Source organism: Struthio camelus, chromosome 12 (genome assembly GCF_040807025.1).
Source record: "Struthio camelus isolate bStrCam1 chromosome 12, bStrCam1.hap1, whole genome shotgun sequence".
Lineage (NCBI taxonomy): Eukaryota > Metazoa > Chordata > Aves > Struthioniformes > Struthionidae > Struthio > Struthio camelus.
Genome location: NC_090953.1, coordinates 22896396 through 22914225, shown reverse-complemented (window position 1 = coordinate 22914225; position 17830 = coordinate 22896396). Strand labels below are relative to the sequence as shown.

Here is a 17830-nt window from a genome sequence, read left to right as displayed (position 1 = left end):
CCATCCGTTTGGGATCCGGTGGGACCAGCCCAGGGTGGTTCATGGCCTCCTCCTGCTCGAGGAGGCCCTCGGTACCCGAAACCCGGCCGTTTAGGCCTGGCAGAGCGGGTGAGGGTGGCCGTGCGTGGGCCGCAGGGCGGAGGGGAGGCGCTGGCGGGGACGCGAGGCCCTGGCCGGCCCGACATCCCCTTAGCGCTTTTCTGTGCGGCCGCTCAAGGCAGCGCGGAGCCGGGTGGCCCCTGGCCGGGCCGCTGGGGCGGCGTCCCCCTCGCGCGCGCTGACGGCAGGAGCGTGTAGGAGAGGCGCCGGGTGACCTTCTCCCCGTCTCGCTCACGGAGAGCGCTCTGCTGCCTCGGGGCTGCGGGGAGGCCGGCGCTGGGGATCCCGCCGGGCCTCCGGCGCGGGCGCAGCCGGCCGCAGGGCACCGAGCTGGCCGAGAGGCACGCGCCCAAGCCAGTGGCGCGGTCAGTGACTAACGATGAGGCCGGCTCTCTCCTTCCGTAACTGTGTGGGCCGTTCTGGGGGAGGGTGGGAGGTAGAGCTTAATCGGAGGGCTGCAGCGAGCCTGCCTGCCTGCTGATCTACGCGGCCGCTTTCCACCTCGCACCAGCCACCAGCTGCCGGGGAAGGGGCTCGGTGCTGTCGTAGGAGAAGGCGCCTGAGCGCTTACGCAGGCGAGGTGGCGTGGGGAGAGACGGAGCAGATCCCACCCGTTTGGGGCTGATGCAACGCCAACGCTCCCGTGTTACCCTTTTAAAATGCTTGCTGCTGTCAACAGCCAACCCACTGAACCACATCTCTCTCTCTCTCTCTCTCTCTCTCTCTCTCTCCCCCCCTCTCTCCCTCCCCTCCTTTTCAGGTTTTTTGCCTAGCCAGCAGGTCCTTGCAAGATTTCGTCTCTGGTAAGTGCAATAGCGTTTCGTCCTCTCTGAACGAGTGGCTGGTGCTAAAGCATCTGCTTTGTTGCTCTGTGTAAGGTGCATCTATACATTTGATCTTGATACCTACAGGCCAACGAAGCCATAGTCCTTAGAAGCCTTCAGGCAGGTTACAAATGGCTGAAAAACCTTTGATGTGGAGGTTGAGCTGCATCTCAAGCTGGAGGCTAGTGCTCTTGCTGTGATGAACACCACAGGCTGTGTGTCATGCTGGAGGAGTGCTGAAGCCTTCCACCTAGGTCATGCAGTGGAGAGTTAGGCCACAAGTGTGCTGGCTGGGACAGCCCAGCCGTGCTGGGGACAGGCAAGTGATGAGGCAGCTCTGCTCTACCATTTGCCGCGTTGCTGCTGCTGAGTTTGTCAAGGGAGACATTGACACCTCCTACCTGAGAGCGGTTTTTCTAAAGAAGAGTGGGGAGGGGGAAGAAATACTGTGATGGCTGGACTGCCTTCTTAATCACCTGGGCTCTGGAGCAGTGTCACCCTGTCACCTCCTTTTGATTTTTTTGCATTGCGCTGGAGGAGCTGGAGCTTGGTTTGCAACAGCTTCGCTCTCCAAATGCTGCTCACCAGGTGGGTGTAAGAACCAGAACACGAACACGCGCCTCTGCCAAGGATCCAGCCCCCTCCGCTTTTAAACCGAGCACAAATACAGGCACACATGCTAGTGCAATTATTTCCCTTCCTTCCATGTGCAAATTGACTGAGAGACATTTATCGCTGCCTTTCTGTAATCTGCAAAGGGAAACTGTGTGGGCCTCTTCTATCCTTCCTGGGTAAACTCTGACGGATGAGAACTGAAAACTGCAATTGAGTAATTGACATGATGATTTAAATAAAAGCAGGGATGCCTCTTCCGTCGCCGGGGCGGTGAGGGCATTCTGGCCGGTGGGATTCAGAGGACCTTTTGAAAGATCAGAGGGCAAAGCGGTACGCAGGAGCAGGGCAAACTCTCCCTGGGGACCTTGCAGAGGAGCAAGGTTTAGACCAAGGAGAGATGGAACACTTCAGATCTGGAAGCAATGTGAAAGTCAGAGGTTGAAGTCCTGGTTTTACCTGTGCCAGGCAAGTCAGTGTCGTCATCCGTAACCTTTCCAGTAACGGGCTCGTTACAGACCGTCCGCTTCACTTGCGAGCCACCCTGTTTGCTTTCCGTTTGCCGCAGCAAAGGGCTCGCCGAGCGCGTTAGGCCTGGCAGATTCGCTATCCTAGCAATGGGGCTCGGTAAACAAAGACAAAAATCCTTCATTAAGAAAAAAGAAAAAGAAAAAAAAAGGATCCACCTTCTTAATGCCACTTTCTTGTCTGCAAGTACTGCTGCTTTAAGAAAAAATATAATTCTCAAGATAAAATGGCCCTTGAAAGTTGATGTTTTAGTGTACCATAGGAGAGCAGGGATGTGCAAAGTAGCTATGGCTTTTAATGTGTAGTATTTCTTCAGACTACATTTTAAGTATCGTGTTGACTATGACAGACCACTTTTTAAAAAGTTAATTCTGGCTGGCATTTAGGGTTGTAGAGCAACTCGGTGTAGTGCAGAACAACGAGTGTTAGCATTTATGTGTAACTTCCCTATAAAGGAATGAAAAAGATAAGGGGAAGCACTGTTAAGGCCCTCTTCCTTGCTCTCCAGAGCAGGGACAGAAAATCCCTGCAGTTGTGAAGCGTGGAGAAACACGCATATAAAGTTTTCCCTTCCTCTGATATGGTGAGACCATCTCTGTTTTCTCAAGGTGGACCCTAAACTACTTTTTTTTGTTGTTGTTTTCACACTTTCAAAGTAACTGTGGATTTTCTAAACATGCATTTAACCCAGCACAAAGGTCCCTGCTTCTCTGCTAAGGTAAATTAGCAGGGCTGGCTTGAAGTCAGTGGGGCTACTGCAGACTGCATCATCTTCAGATGTGGCCTGTTGACAAGTTTTCTTTAAAAAATGTATCTAGGAAAAAAGCAGCTTCTCTATTTTACAACATCCCGTAGAGATGAAAATTGAGGCCCACTGAAAGCATTGACACCGACCGCACGCTCGAGGCTTCGTCAGTGTTGTCCCTCGGCCCACACCACCTAGTTGAATTCCTGGTTGTTCTCCCACCACATGACTACCCACAGACTCTGGCAAGAAGTTGTTTCTGTGTCAGACTCCTTGCAGGCTCTGGACTCTTTCCATGTTAGTAAGTTGAGACAAGGTGCTAAGACGTGGAAGGAACTGCTGCTATTTCCTAAATGGAGAAAACTGTATCAGACTTTTCTGAGCAACAGGCAGGCTTGGCTTTTTTCTGGCTCGTCAAAAGGTGCCTTGAGTATGAGTGCGTGAGCAGACTGCAGTCAATTCCTGCCTACGTGGTTTGTTCAGCTCTACACAAATGTGGGCTAGGGCCCTTTTGGTGCAACATGTTTTATATCTACTTCAGATATGGGTGGGAGGGGAAGTGGATGCCACCCGCCACTGGTGCCACCCTGTCACTAGGACTAGAGATGGAATAGCAGCAGCAACAAAGTAGAAGGGAAAACTTCTTTAGCAGGAAAAGGTTTGCTATTGGATGGGGCCTAAAAATGTTGCTCTCCCATTTGAAGTGGGGGCTTATGGTGATCTCAGGTGATCTCTACTGCTGCAGTGCTCTGGAGGCTGCAAGCCTTGGGGGAAGGGGAGACCTTTACTCTTGGACAGCCTACTCAGGGCCTCCTAATGATCTTGGGCAATGGGTACATCAGCAGGACATAAGTTTAGCTGTGTGTTTTTGTCATGGGATTTTGTGTATGGGACACAGCAAAGCTTTGTGCTGGATCATCTAACCAGGCTTTTGAAGTGGTGCTGTTACCAACTCTTTGCTGCATTCTGGGCAAAGAAGGTATTTGCAAAGACACTCCCCAGGGGTTGGCTGTGATAACAAGGCTGCTCAGGGTGACACAGCAGAGCTCTCTGCTTTTGGCTTTTTGTGGTGCTAAAGAAAGGCACACAACAGTATACAGTGGATTTGGCTGCAGCATCTGGCATCAGTTGTGCCAGAGACTGGACGTGGGACAAACAGCTGGAAACAAATGTATTTAATAACCTTTACTTCTCTTTGCTGATGATCACATATGATTTTCTCTGGTCATCCCAACTCTTTCCAATTCATCCAAATGATGCTTCAGATGTGTTGTTTCATGGGTCCTTGGGCTATTGTTAATGTGGGAGTGTTGAGATGCAGCTGTGACTTGTTGAGAGTCATGTGGCTCTTCCCTTCTCCATTTTGCATTAGTGACCTAAGTTGTGATGTGAATGCTTGTAAATCCTACTGTCTAAGGGACAAGCAACAGCCAGAGGGGTGCAGGTGGCAAAGGTGTATGTATCGGAGAAGTTCAGAAGAAAGTTTGGGCAACCTCTTTCTGGCATTCATCCCATTGAAATGTCTTCTACCAATTGAAAACTTCCTGCCTCTGAACTAAACGCTGGAACCTGGCCCCAAAGCCTTAGGGTGAATTCATTCCTCACTCCTCCTATGTCTGCACACAACACAGCTGCTGACTAAAGGCAGTGATAGCAGCTCTGAAATGAGAGGGAACAGGGGAGCAGAGCAAGGTCGTCTGAGGTGTTCCAACCTTCTCACGTCTTCCACCTCCTCCTGGCTCTCTCATCTGCCAGCTCTCTCCTCTCCCTGTAGCCTCTTCCTCTCTCTGGTTGCTGGGGAAATGGGAGAGGGGCCCATTCCCAATCTCTTGTCCTGTATAGATTGAGTGGTTGCCTCTCCCTGCTCTGGAACTCATGGCTTGCCAGTGGCACAGGCAGGCACCCTCCCTGCACGGAAGTCCAGACAAACAGCATCACCCACAGCATCAGTCGTGCTTGCACATCAAATCAAGGGGACCAGCCAGTGGCAGGGTGAGTGTGGTGCCAGCCCGGCCTTCTTGCAGGCAGTGGGGCATTTCTGCGGCGGTCTGTGGGGCGTTTGCTTTCAGCACACTGCTCAGCCCGCTCAGGGTGATGCGGAGCCTCTGTTTAGGAGCGTCCTGTTTGTAATCTGTCCCAAGTCTGCTTTACCCTGAAAGCCATTAGCAGTGGGTGGTAGCAAACTTGTCTACAGTGCCCAGCTTTGCTGGGGCTGATTGTGTTCCCTGGGGACGGTGGGCCCAGGCATGTGACCCCCTGGACAGGGGCAGGACTGGGGATGTAGTGATGCCTCGCTGATGAGCCCCTCATTCTGCCTAACACCTGGCTGGCTGTGCCATCAGAAAGCAGATGGCCAAGCGAGTGGTATGCGATGAGTGGCCTGTTCCACTTTCCCTAAGCAGAGCCACCCATCCCTTCCTTTCTGACTCGGCTGAAACGGGAGACGCTAGGGTGGGGGTTCAAAGCCATTTTTAAGGATCAAAGATCAGGCAAGCTGAGAAATCCAGTAGCTGAGAAGTTGCTGTCAGGAACAGCTCTGGCAGGTTTGCTCTACGGCTGGCACTGGCTTGAGGAGGTAGAGGAGCCCTGTGCAGCCTGCTACCTGTACCTGTCCCCAGGGGACATTATTAGCACGTGTTCAAGAGAAATAAATATGTATATAGTGACACCAGAGCAGCAGGTTACTAAGGCACAGTTGGCAAGTGAAAGAGAAGGCATCTGATGACAGGAGAAAGCTGAGCTTTTATGGAAAAATGCTTTGTTCAAAGATTCCTCTTTTGGGAGAAGGGCTCAGCAAGGAGCCTGGGTGATGCTTCAGCATGCAATGAGACAGCCTGTTGCTCTCGGTCGCACGACGTCTGCTCTCGCGTTCAGTACAAGACCTTGACACCTAGCGGAAGGGAGGAGCGTGGACTAATACATGCTTCCTGCAGGCCCATGTTAGACTCATAGCCTTGGGACCAATTTGGAAAAGGTGTAAAAAGTGTCCTGGGGGCAGAGAGCGGAAGCCGCAGGCTAAGACTGGGGGGGAGGAAGATGGCTTGAGCAGGGTTATGCTGCCGCACGTCTTCCTCTTTGGTCATGTCTCTGCTTTAAAAAGCCTCTGCAGCCTTGGCTATCACATCTCCTGCACACATGCAATCGTTTGGGACAGCGATTATCATTGAGGACACGTGCAGCCTGAAGCCAGCAGCTTGCATCTAATGCCTGGTGATGCTCTGAATGTGATGTCTGCTAATGAAAGAGATCACCAGCAAGGAGACTCCAGAGAGCTGCTGCAGAGAGTGCTATTGCTGCTACAGGCAGGACAGACGCCAACCTGGGGAACTCACTGGTGTAGGAGGCCATGTCACAACTGGAATTTCAAGAAAAAAAGGGCTGTCTTGGCAGTGCCTAAGTGCTTGCAGCAGGGAACAAACCTCCTGCTTAAAGTGAACGTGGGAGAGTTGGGAGTCGTAGGTGATGAGCCAGGGCAGACCCTATGTTCGCAGTGCCGCAACACAGCAGGCAGCGGCTCCAAGCGCTTGGGTGCAGTTACTGAAGAGCTGGTCCTTGAGAGGGGAGCACTGAAATCCTGTCTTGCCTTGCTGGAGGGTTTGGAGGGCTGAAGGTCTGTATTTGAAGAAGGTGGTCTGAATGGGGATGGCTGGAGGCCACTCAAGGCATTGGATGTGGAGCGCTCTGTGTAATGGGAACCCAGTAGAAGAACTTACTGGTATCAGAGAAGAATGGGATGAGTTTGGAAGAGTGCTCTGGGCTGCGAAAGGAAGCCATGATGACAAATATCATGCAGATAGCCCCTCATGGGATGGCTTGCAGCAAAGTTACATAATAAAACAGCTGTGATGTTGTATCTTGTGCCAGCCTTCTGTCCTCTGTCACCCTTTCTGGCTGTTGGCTAACAAACAGCCTTTCCCAAATTCCCATCACACTAGAGACTTGGGCGTGGCAGGTCCTTGATCAACCACAGATACACCACAACAGCTTAGTACGTTCTTCCTGCTCTTCTGCTGGCCATGAGGTCATATCTGAACATGTCAAGGGTTTTAATCCCATTAATGTCAGTGCTTAGATCTGCACAGTCAACAACACCTTGTGAAGACATCCAAGAAGCATCTTTGGGTCCTTCTGGCTCAAACAGCCATCCTGAAGAGTTCATCCCAGACTGCATTATGCCTCACTGCGTCAACAGTGCAGATTCCAGCATCTGGCTTACGTTAGCACCAGTGACTGCCTCAGTAACACCTATAGCTCTTTCCACAGTATGAGGTAAAGATGGAGAAGGTCACTCAAGGCTTCCAGCAAGGATCAGCTGCAACTGTAGTAGAGTTGCCATCTTTAGTGTTGGCCCACTACTGTGAGAAGCAAGTGGGGAAACGGGAACAAAACTCTGGCAGATCTTAGTGCTGCCAACCCTTGGACAGGACGGGGCTGTATTTCAATTCTCTGATCAAAAGGTGGAGCCAGAAACCCTGGAGCCACGGAAGAGTTTGCCTCCTGCTCTGAATCTGTAGGTTTGATTGCTTCAGCCTTTGGGAGAGCCTTGCCATGCTTTGGAAGCAGCATTGCTGAGTCAGGCACTGCTCCAGCAAGTGGAGGAACTCCATTCGGTGGGTGGATGCACAGACTGAATGATTTTTCTGTGTCAGGACTGAATTACACCAGGAAGCTAACATAAAGATCTGTTTCCCAGGCAATTCCTCCAGGGGACTTAAGCTGGTATAGAAGTTCTTGTGCTGCCATATGGCTGCTCTTAGAGCTTTGATCCCAGGGTTCAATAAACGTATACCTTTCCTGTGTCAGGGAACAGCTCTCAGACTAATTCGTGCATCAAACAACTCCATTTACTTCAGCAAGGCAGAGTGTGGAATAAGAGGAAGATCCAGTTTTTTTTTTTTTTTTCTCAGCAAGCTGCTGAATAAATAGAGGGGAAGAAGCCTGAGGTCCTGCAGGTGCTAGACACCGTTCCAGAAGCTCCTTGGGGGTGCAGCAAACACTGAGGAACAGCACAGACTTCCATGCCTGGAGCTGGGAGAGCAGTTTTTCAGAGCAGCAAGGAGGGACCATGGCTGGATTTGAAGAGGGGACATGAAGAATGAGATAGAGCAGTCCCCAGAAAAGATGGGAAGGTGGAAAACATTAAAGGAAGGGGCAACGAGGAGAGAAAGAGGGGTAAGAGGAGGAAGAAGAAGTGGCGACGGTAGAATTGTGTCTCCTGAAGTGCAGTAATCGGCTCACAGCTTCCTTCTCCCCAATCCTCTTACGCTCCTCCCATTTCACATCTCTCCCCAGATCCTGCCATGTGTGTTAGCAGAGATAAAGGCTCTCTTCCCACACTGAGCTCTTCTCCCTTAGCGTGGTTAATCGCAACCTAATGTGGCAAACAGTCTTCTTGGGAGATGCCCTGAGCCTGGCTCCTTTCTCTCTCTAGGTGCCTCCTGCCTTTTTCCCTTCACTCCTGCTTTCCCTCATGCACGCCCTCCTCCCCCAGCACACACCACATGCCCCTGCAGGCTGCATGGCCATCACGTGGCTGTGATAAATGAGCTTCATCTGCACTGAAAATTAATCACATTGTCATGCTGGCAGAGGATGAGGCAGCTGCATGAAATGCCTGAATCTCTGGCTAATTTATCACAATGGCCGGATGCAGAACCACTCTGCAGCTTAACAACTTCTGCTGCGTGGGGACATGCTCAGTAGAGCCAGCCAGTGCAAGAGAGCCTCTTAGTACGAGTGCAAGGGCTGGGCCTGGAGGCAGACCTCTTGGGATGCAGTTCTTCTCCTCAAAATGTCCTAGAAGGACTTTTTGTGGCTCAGCAATTGATTTTCAGCAAAGAGAATCCAGCTAGAGGTTGCTGCTGTCCAAAAGCCGAAGGGCTGAGGCTGCTAATGATGGCCTAGCTCCCTGCGTGGGTCTGGTGCCTGTAAGCCATCACAGCGATCCCTTGACCTGAACCTGCAAATTGCTTGTCTCCTTTTAGGCTAGAAGGACATTCAGAAACCTGGATATACTTACAAAGGCAAAACTTTCCTCTCTGCAGAAGGCAGCACCAAAATCATTGCTGAGAAAGAGGCTCTGCCATCACCGCTCGTCCCCCGGTCCCAGGGAGTTGATGGTGAGCACAGCTAGATCCTCACACGTGCCCGCTCTCTCACCCAGCTCTGCACCTCACCGCTGGCATGGAATAGCCCCTTGGTTCACTCACTTTTGCCTCTGTTGCAGACAATATTATGCCAAAGAAGCCTGTGCAGGCAGAACTATCTGGCATATTTCACATCTCTGGCAGAAGTAACAGTTGTGGGTGAGTAGCAGACTAATGATGAAAATGGATTTTAAGAAATTATTCCATGACTTCCAGAAACCCAGTTTGTGCTGATGGTGGAACTTGAAGCTGCCTGGCTAGGTTGATAAGTCCTGTTCTCTTAATTACTGGTGTGCTGCTTATCAGAAGAAATACTTGCATCAGCAGTGCTGCCTGCAACATATGTGCATGCCTGTGATGTGCTGGGTATTATACATGTACAACCAGCTCCAGGGTTGATGTTGCTCGTCTGCTGCTCCATTTACCTAATGGATCTATGCCAGTTCCTAGTACAAAATGTTAGGGTCGGGAGCCAGATGATTTTCGGTTACTTCTGGTGTTGCATGGAAGGATCCAGATCATTCATTCAAAAAATCGTGCTTGCTCAGTGTCGACTGTTCCTCTCCCTTTCAATGCAAGCTTGGTAGAACAGACTGTGTCATCTTTTCCTGCCATTTGAAATTTGGTGTACCACATCTTTTGCTTAGGTGCATGCGCAGTTACAGGGAAAATGTTTAGAAAGCTTATTTCTTGCTGGTGTCTCCCTGTGTCAGGGGACATTGCTCATCAAAATACATCTGTATGATCAAAAAGACTTTTTTATCAGCAGATTCAGTACAGTTCTGCCTGGTGCTGAGATTGGACAGTGAGTTCAGCAGATATGTCCGCGTGTTGTGTAGGAATTTTGGGAGACTGTCTGTCAGTGCTAGTGACTCAGCCCTCTAACAGGGCTCTGTGTGATCAACCTTGGCCAGATCTTCCCAAGCTCTGACACTTGTGGAGGACTGTTGGCTTGTCGTTAGCACCGGCTGCCTTGGAATGTAGTCAGGAGGAGGCCAAGAAGGTCATCTACTTGTCTTAGGCGAAAGCAAAACAAGATAGCGTGGAAAGTGCTGGCTGTCCCCTCACATCAGAAGTTGGGCTTGTCTTCCACAGTGTCAGCTCATCCTACAGCAAAGAATTTGCCTGGCCAGTCTGGACCCCGTTTGCTTAGACTTATCTCTTGGGCAGGTATGGGTTCTTCAAATGGGTTCACTGTCACTTGTCCTGTGGCAACTAATCACAAACTCCAGAGAAAGATTCAGTTCTAAACTGTTCATTAACTACTTGGACACTTTCTCAAGAGTCCCAGCAGTCCCTCTATGACAAGAAAGTCATATGTTCATTCTCTTCCTTCTAATTGCTTTGTCCCAACTTCATCAATAGAAGCATCTTGGAAGAAGTCCACTGAGACTGTTTTCCTGGAGCAACAGCTCGAGAGGGAGATATATTGGGGAAGGGTTGAGAAAAAGCCAGAGAAGAGTATGGAAAATCGTTGGCCGTTTATTTTCTAGTATTCCATTTTACATAGGAAAGACATTATGTCTGAGTGCATGCATAGGCTCTGAGTTGTCCCAGGTTCCCAGGACTGTCCCTACTTGAGACAAGCAGATCTGATGACTGGCAGTTCCCTGCCCCAGCTGATGCTGGGGCCATGCAGGTAGGCCTGGCCTCTGCTACAGCATTAGCCAGCTCAGCTGTGGCTGTCAGCAGTGAAATATAAGCAAGCTTCTGTATGTGGACTTGTTGCTGGTACAAGTCCCACTGGTTTGCAGCTGTATTTCGTACGTCTATCAGGTGTCTCCTTGAATTTGTTGTTCTCCTCTTTGCTGTCATCATCAAGTGCAAACCTGCTCTGTTTCCTACAGCTGAGGGGCTTTTTGCACGTGCTTGGTCCTGTTTACTTTACATTGTCTTTGCTTGCTTGCCAGGACAGTGTGGGAAGTGTCCTCTTACTGCTGCCTGTTTGTGTGGTGAATTTGGAATAGCTTTATGCCCTCTCTCTTCCATGTGCCTTCCGTCAAAACAGAAGTGTTGTCAAGTCACCAAAGCAGCATGTTTCTGCTCATTTATAGCTACAAAGAAGGTTTTCCTCGGAACTCTCTGCTTTCGTCGGTCCCCAAACTCCATGCAGACTTTTTGATCTAAAGGAACGAGCCATCTCCCCATTTGTTGCTTCCTATCCAGAGACCCTGGAAGGGTGCACGTAGCAACACATTGTGGGCCCATAATTTATTGACTTGCAGTGCGGATGTAGCTTGAGCTTGCCATGTTTCACAGAAGATCAAGTATGTTTTGAAGGGAGAGCTGCTGACAATATGAGAGGACTGTGAGTGGATGCTTGCTTTGGGGTGCAAAATAATGGAGAATAAAATAAGGCAACTTGCAGATGCTCTGTATGGTAACTGATGTATTACTTCAGCTTAGTTTGAAGGGGCTCTCCTCTGTGATCCTGGAGACAGGTCTTTTGGAAGAGCCTGGAAACAATTGCTCTGGCCACTGGTCTCTGAAGATTTCGCTATGATTCTTTTTGCAGATGTTGTCAGATATATTTTTTTTCTTGTGGCTCAGCAGAAACGTACTGAAACAATTGTACTTTGTGATCTGAAGTTCCACACTGCCCATGTTTTCCTGTTGTAAGGAGAACTGGTCCCTTGTTTTCAGAGGAAAGAGGTTTTATCAATAAAAATTGAGCTGCTGGGAGCACCAGCAGGTCCCCCAGACAAAACAATGCATTGTTTTTTTTCAAACCTTTAACTCATAACAGCATGGGCTCCCTTAAGCTCACATTAAGCTGACTTTCAGATAAATACAGCATTTTAGGGAGGGAGAAAAGGTGCTCCCAGTTCTCATCTCCTTTAGGCATGTATTTATGACAACCCAGTTGGGAATCCCTGGGCAAACAGGTATTAACTGTTGTGAGCAACACAGTAAGAGGGAACCGCAAAGTCAAGTCTAAGCATCTCTCTGTAGGCCCTGTCTTCAAACATGGCAACCTGTTAGTTTGCCTGCCATTCTGTCGATTTGGTTTTCCTCCTTTCTGATCTGCGTGCTCCGAAGTGTTTCTGTGAGCTGCGTTTGAGACAGCAAGCAGAGCCCAACCCTGGCTGCATACTGCTGCCAGGTCCTAGGGCTTCCCAGGGACAACCCGTAGCCCTTTTTTAAAGCCTGCTGGGACAAAAGGTGCTTTCTAATTGGAAATTTATTTAAAACAAGTCTAGTTCACTCTCTGCTCAGAGAAGTAAATCTATGGCACACCTCTTAAGACAGCCTATGGAGGAACTGCCTTTGCCCTTCTGCCAGGGCAGGGCTCATCTCTGGAGCCTGCCAATCCGGAGGGCATCTGACTGGAGAAATGTCCCAAGGGAGGGAAGGAACTGAGGGGCTGAAAGTGTTGTGCTGGGGCAGAGCTGGCCTGCATTGCTCTCTTACCCTTCCCTGGGACCTCTAATAATTTAAGTGATCTAATCATCTTTGGGAGAAGTACTCCCAAAGAGCCCCAAGAGTATGGGCTTACCCCAGTAATGCCCATAATAGATCCTGGTGGTCAATGTTGCTCAGACTTTCCAAGGTTGGCTACTTTATCCGACTTCGTTATTTTATTAAGCTTCAGGGTTTCTTTGTCAAGTCAGGACTAGAGCCAAGGTGTTTGTGATTGCTCAGTCTCCCTTCCTTTCCTCCAGAAAACGTTCATGGAAAAGTTAGCAAAAACTTCAGAGCTTTTACTCAGAGGCGTTCTGGGGTCATACAGTTAGGTAGACCATACTCTCGTTGTCCTCTAGGGTGGTGCATTTCTGATCAGACTGCTGATCCTGAAATATAATGTGATCTCAGAGGGGCTGAGATGAACATGTGGCCATGGTGACTGCGTATGGACTAGGCAGTCCATGGGGACACCCATTTCATTAAACTGTTTTGGCTGAACATGCATTATTTACATGAAACTATTTCAGGCAAATTTCCAGACCATTTTAGCTGAAATGATGTTACTGGCCCTTGACTTTGTATATACACTTCTGCCCTCTGTTAAAGCATCAGACAGACTGGCTTACAGCCCTAGTTTAGTGGGGATGTTGGGTTGGAGAGAGCTGGTGCTGAGGCATTACATGGGGTATTGCAACTGTGCGGGGACACATACGTAAGAAATATTTCAGCAACCTTGCATGTAACAGCTCAGATTGCTTTGTCAGGTGCCTGACAGCAGAAAAAAAGCTATGTTGGGCAACTCTGCGAGATGGCTTTGGGTATGGCTTTATTTGAGATTGAAGATTTAAGATCAGTTACAGGCCTAGCCAAAGTGGCTTGCCCATTGCTAGTGTCAGGACAGGACAGGCAGGTCCTGCTGGTTCTGAGAAAGGCCCGTGACAGCCGCCGGGGTGCCCAGTGCGCAACATGGCAGACGTGTTCACCTTTGTACAGCGCGTATGTGTGTATGTCGATGCTCAGTGCCTGCAGTTCCTCCTCTGAATGCAGATGTAGCTAAGGAAGGGGTAGGAGTCACTGCGCACCCAGTCAAAATGAGGTTTAACCCTTGGGCTTTCGTATCAGTGACAGAACACAGTGAAAAATCCTACCTCGCAGCCTCTGCCACATCTCTAGGAGGTTTGCCAGCTGGCTCTGCCTTCTTACCAGAATGGAGGTACCAGATCTCTCCCCACTCCCACGTCCTGCTAGTAAGGCACAACACAGTGTATCACACTGCAACCCTGCAGAGACATCACCAGTCCTCCTGCCTGCTTGTCCACGTAATCCTCATGGTTGGAGAGCCACAGAAAATAAAAGCCCCAGGTGGTGGGAACCAACAAGACCCCCTCTTACCTCAGGTGACCAAGGGCTCCGTTCAGAGTTGGCAGTCCCCTTGGTTGAGGGTCTGCAGCTCGGAGCGGAGAAGTGAGATGGAGCAGTACGGACTGTCCCAGGGCCCACAAGCCACGGGCCGATGCTGCTGCCCCGTGCGGCTCTGAACACCATGACTGGGCTCCAGCTGAGCAGTGATGGGGAGCTGGCCCCACCTGGGGACAAAGATGTAGGAGAGCTCTGGGGACATGCAGCAAAGCCTGAGGGCAGGAGGCTCTAGGGCACTGACCGACACTGGCGGAGGGCAGTGCTCATGGGCCCTGGTGAAAAGTTTTTTTCAGACTTCTGTCAGAGCCTCTCCAGCACCTGCAAGAAGTTGGGGACAGCCACTTGGTTGTAACTATTTTCAAGTGCTTTGCCACCTTCTCCAGTGTTTGCTGCTGAAGTGCCCAGGCCTTTCAGGATACAGAATCGAGTTTCCAAAAGGACCTGCACTCTAGGAATTTGTTTGGAATATCTCTTTGCAACCGTGTGCAGATCCCCATGTACCAACATCTGGGGCAACATTGCAGCCTGCTAAAAGAGCTGTGATTGCAGGCCTGACACCTTTTAATTGGCTGCCTGTCTTTTTCTAGGTGCAAATAATTGTGCCACAAATTACATCACATTTAACTATCCATTTTCGCTGAGGAATCAGTCAGGTGTCCTAATAACATCAGCAGCTCCTGTAATTATTCAGGCTGACAAAACCAGAAGCTAGTACGATGTCCTTTGGGTATAAACACAGAGTTGGATGTAATTGCTTCCCTTGGCAAATGCCAGTGTTTCAGCACTCGCTTCCAGCCCAATTTGGGATGAACTTGAACCTTGTGCTAGTGCAGGTGTTCTGAGAATGTTACTCTGGAAATGCTGAAATGGAAATCGTAGAGCAAGCAGAAGCGGCAGCAGGCTGCAAGTGTTTGCTAGTCACTTTGGAGGTGGGAGAACCCTTGGCTGACTCGTGAGCCCTGCAGAACTGAATATGTAAGAAGGATGCTCCCACTGTCTACAGTGAAAAAGTCAGGGAGAGGTGGTAGGATAGTTCATGTTTCACTAGAAAATGCAATATAGTTTTGATGCTCTGCACTCATGAGTACAAGCAAACACTGACCCTCGAGTTTTCTGTTTTTATCTCCTTCAATTTGCTTTATCAGTGACAAAGAACTGGAAGTGTTTCTTTGGTTCTCTGGTTCTCCTTTTTACTGCTAGCAAAGAACCTGAGTTTAAGATGAATAAGTTAGTTTTGTTGCTGGTCGTGACTGTAAAACTCTTACCTCCCTCCATCCTTCCAATCAGGCCCCACAATACTGAATATCCGTTGGCAGGAGAGACAGGTAATACCGAGAAAGAGCTTTGAGCAGTAGGCTCTTGTAGGAGACGGCTGCTAGGGATAGGGGTTGGTAACAGCAGTGAGAGGGAGCAGAGGACACCACTGTGTCCCCATCAGCCCTGGGAGATGGTGGTGAGCTGTTTCTGGCTGGGCTTTACAAAACGTATCCAAGCCAGGCTCATGATTTCTCCTTTCCCGCTTGTATCTTGTTAGTGTCTGTGTGGATGTAATGCATTTTGGTGGCATCTTGTATTTTCCTCCAGTAGGTCACAGATAACAACATTCTGTGCTTATACCCAAAGAGACTCCGTATGAGTCAAGCCCTGGGCCAGTCACTCGAGGGAGTCATGAGCCTTGCTCTGATGCCAGCCTCATATACCCACGTAACAGAGGGCACTGCCCTCTGAGCCTGGCACCTGCTGCGAGCTTGATGGGTGGCAGGGCCCGGCTGTGGGCTGCAAAACGCCTGCTTAGGCAAGCGGCCACACTGGTACCAGCACCGTGCACAGTGCTGTCCTAGGGAAGATGCATGTCCCTCTAAGCCCAAGCACAAAACTGCAGCCACATTGTGACTGTCCAGCTGCTGCGCACAGCCCTGTGGGAAGCAGGAAGGGGTGAAGACTGTGCTCTCAGCTCTTTCCCCAGCAGTGGGTGGCAGGGTGGCATTGCGAAAGGACCCCGCTGCTTCCTTGCTTCCCAAGGAAGCCACAGGAGAAAAGTAGAGGTTTAGCTAGGGGCATGCATTGAGACCACAGTGCTCCTGAGATGCCTAAGTGGCAAAATCTGTGATCGCCCAGTCCTGTGGTCCAGTGTGTTGCAGCACCTGCTGGAGATTTTTGGCTAATCCTCCTGGTGTTTGGAGCTGGGCCTTTGCTGTAGCATGCCTGGGAACCTGCCTCTGAACCACTAGCCAAACATGAACAGCACCGTTGTTAAAGCCACCAATGCTCCTTTGAGCTTTGCCTTTTGATTTTGTTTTATGTTTTCTTGGGTCTTTGCGCTTTTAGCTAGAGCTGGAAATGCCAGGCTCCCCAGGGGGAGGCCGTTCTTGGCATGCTCTAAAGCCAACTAGAGGGAGCTGGAATAACCTGATACGACTCTGTGGAGCCTGATTTCTAGTCCCTGTAATTAAACACCCAGCTGTTGAGATCTTTTATGTGTATTCGAATTGAAACTTGGCAGGCTTGTAACTAGCAGGAAGCTGGATTCAATGACCAAGATCTATTACACTCTTAAAGCAAACTCCATTATAGCCAGGCCAGGATGGGCAGGAATCTAAGCCTGCCAGAAATGCATTTATGGACTAAGCTGATTGGATTGGGTGTGAAGTGTTGTCATGTTATTACTGATACCTAATTCACAGGTGGAGATGAGTTTTGGGTTCCCCTGCTTATGTCACCCAAGTTATGGCACAATAAACCTTAGAGATGGAGTTTCTAGAAAACAGAAAGAAACCCTGGACCCCTCTAAGGCATGTAGGGGCCATGCAGTAGGAAAACAGAATACATGAACGTGAGTGCTGTGGTCTTGGAGGGAGAAGAGGGCTCAGCCACTGGAGACTTTCCACGCAGAGTTTGTGCTGAGACTGAGTAACAACCTTCTTATCCTAGCTGAGTTGGCAGGGTAGTAAGGCTGCTCCTCTGAACCAAGATCCTAGACTTGAGATTTGTCCATCACCAGCTATAACACACGGAGAAGTAAATGTCACTTACAAAATTTGTGGAAGAGATGCCTTGCTAGTCTCCTTTTTAAGGTTATACTAAAAATTAAACCACATTTTCCCCCACGGGGAAACTGCAGACTGTCATTGTAAAAAATGTCCCTGTGTGTCGTTGAGCAGCATGCATGTGCGCATATATAGCATAGTGGGATTGAAATGCAGGGCAGCACAAAAAGCACAGCTCACATGGCTGTTTATCTGAGGAAAGTCTTTATTTATATATATATTTTTATATCATAATTTCCTGGCCGCATAAAAAAATCAGACGGTTACACAAGCCCAGAACAGAGTTTCCAGTATAAAAACCTGGCACGTGACATTTATACAACCTAAGCTGCAGTGCATAAACCATACCCTTCACCTCCATCTCCAGCCATTTTGAAATGTAATTATGATCATTAAGCATGACGTTTGGGAGAAAGCCTTACTCCATGCTGCCGTCGGGCTGACTCTCTGCAAAGGTCCTTGCTGACCAATGTCCCCTCTCCTCAGCCCAGACCAGCGATGCTGTTTCCTTCTGGCGGCAAAACCTGTTTCTCCCCATTGCCTGCCTGCAAAGAGATCTCACCTAGATTTCTTACCCCATGTGACTGAGAAGGGGAAGAGGTCCCCAACATGAAGTCCCCAACATGCTCAGAGGCTCAGAGCCATGTTTATGATGGCTTCTTAGCAGTGCTTGCTGCTTCTATTCAGGTAGAGCAAGTGACCTTCCAAATCCTGATAGGACCAGTGATTACAGACCCACGTTACATAAGTGCTGTCAGCTCTGAGGAGGTGTTCATTTCAGGTTAAGCGTGGAATCAGCTTGGTTTTGACGGGCTCTTTTCCTTCCCCTAGTCACAGGGAAGCTAGAGATGCAGCAGACCTAATACCCATCTGCCTTCTCTGTTGGGCACCTGTCTGGCTTCTCCCTCTGATGTCTCTCGCAGATGAGCATTTGCCGTTGTGCTGAGGATTTGCATTGTGGCTGGCTTCTGGGTTCCGGGACACCTTTCTCCTGAAAACTCCTGT

The 17830-nt window shown here is 49.6% G+C and overlaps 1 protein-coding gene across 7 annotated transcripts in view; it reads left to right on the top strand.

Moving 5' to 3' along the window:
* The window catches only part of LINGO1 (leucine rich repeat and Ig domain containing 1), a 227063-nt gene that overhangs the window by 71725 nt on the left and 137508 nt on the right, over window positions 1-17830 (top strand). For 6 of the 7 annotated variants that reach the window (XR_011143635.1, XM_068957895.1, XM_068957892.1 and 3 more), the window contains one exon: window positions 860-902. The exons of the other annotated variant lie outside the window; for it this stretch is intronic. The gene's annotated coding sequence lies outside the window, so the exon portion shown is untranslated. The remainder of the gene's footprint in view (window positions 1-859; window positions 903-17830) is intronic. 7 annotated transcript variants of the gene reach the window in all.